Source organism: Calidris pugnax, unplaced genomic scaffold (assembly GCF_001431845.1).
Source record: "Calidris pugnax isolate Ruff unplaced genomic scaffold, ASM143184v1 scaffold352, whole genome shotgun sequence".
In the NCBI taxonomy this organism is placed as follows: domain Eukaryota; kingdom Metazoa; phylum Chordata; class Aves; order Charadriiformes; family Scolopacidae; genus Calidris; species Calidris pugnax.
Window position 1 is genome coordinate 27,039 of NW_015091110.1, and position 1,896 is coordinate 28,934.

A 1,896-nucleotide genomic window follows, 5' to 3' on the forward strand; every position below is an offset into this window, starting at 1 on the left:
ATCAACCCCACGTGCATTAAAATTAAACAGGCACCGAACTGGCGATGGGGTAAGGGGATGGGAGGGGGTTGTGGGAGGGTGGGGGGATTCTATATTGCTTAGTTATCTCCTTGTTTTGCTGCTCCTCGGGAGAAAGTTGAGCCTCGCCCCGGGCTCAGGGTCCTTCTGGTTCTATTTTTAAAAAAGCAGCGACTTGGAGCACTTCCCCGCGCTCCATTTCCCCCCTCTCCGCCTCCCGCAATACGCTGAACTTGCAGGCTTCAAACTGCTGGGGAAAGTGAGTCCCGGAGCCAAAACGGCAATGCAGCCCCCCCCTGACTAGAGCGAGGCCTGAGAGCGCCATAATGAAGTTATTATTATTTTATTAGGGGTTCTTATGATAAAACGCTCTCTCTCTCGCTCACTCTCACTCTCTTCCCGACGTCAGAGAAAAAAGGAAAAGGCACATCTGTCTCTTTGCAAAGGGATCCTGCATTTCTGGCCCTGCGTGGATTTTAAAGCTGGGGGCAGCGAGGGAGATCCAGACAGTACCCTCTGGGTTATGTGCTTCTTTTTAAGGTTAATTGACCTAAAGCTTGTGCTGCTATTTTAAGGATTCAGAGCACTGGTCCTGCCTCTCGCACAGAGCTGTAAAAGCCGACTCAATTCACAGTACACTTTGCTGTTCAGAGCCTTGTCTGGATGGTAAGTCAGTGGCTGCTGTCAAACAGCAATAGCCCTAAGAGCCTTTATGTATGTAAATATACATGTAAATACATATACATGTAAATATATATATATATGTCTGTATATATATAACAACATGTCTGAATGCAGCTTGCTAAATCCATCACTAATATGCTAAAATTATAGGTAAATGGGTATGATCAGATCAAATTAATGTGGATCTCGGGTACAATTAATTTTTGCCTTGCTTTGCTAAAATAATGCTTCACGGGGCTGAAATGTAACTTCAGCTTGAATATACATTAGGGGAAATTCCGTATCTATGCCTGGAGTGAAAGGCAGACAGAGCAGGAGATATTTCTCGGGCTTATTAGTCTTTATTTAATGACATTCGTACATGCAGGATAACTTTCCAAAGACATCCTCTCTTCCAAATCTCGATTTCTGCACCTGTGCCGTCTGTATCCATCTCCTTTGCTCCGGTATGAACGTGCTATGTCTTTTTAAACTCCCATCAGATCTAAGAGAGCCTGTGTAGATTTGCTCGCCCTTCCAGCACAGAACATTACAATGTTTATAAAATATTAAATTTGTGTAGTCTGCCGGAGAAGCAATTGTTCCAAAATAAAATCAGCAGTCTAGACGAAACATAGACACCAGAACTTATCAACAGTTGTCTGACTTACATCTTCTGATGCATCTTGAGTGGGTCATAATACCAACTTTATTTTCAGTGGTGCATAAATTAATTACACGCATTTAATAACCAAAATATCATTATATTCCCCCTTTAATATCATAAAGGCTTTACGCCAGGGAAGCACTTAATGTGCAGGGGGCCATAACAGGCTATTATCCTTGTGTAATGCTATTACAGAACCAATTATGCGCCATTATACTTGCTTTTTTTGCAGTTTATGTGATTTGATCCAATCCCGCGTCCCTGACTCGAAAATTTCATCTGGGTACTTTAAAGTCTAATTTTCACCCGGGCTGAGGGAAGGGGCCATCTCTCTCCGCTGAGCCCCCGCGTCTCGGATGCGTTTTAAAAGTAATTGCGGAGGGTCCCGCCGCACATCATTCGCAGACGGGAACCGGCCATAAATCCGGAGACCCCTCGCTGTGAACAAAATCAAACTTTGCCGTCGGTGCGAGCGCTTGGAGAAAAAAAAAGGCAAAGCGTTTGCAGAGCGACCCCCCCAAAACCCCACCGGGGCGGCGGGGGGGGGG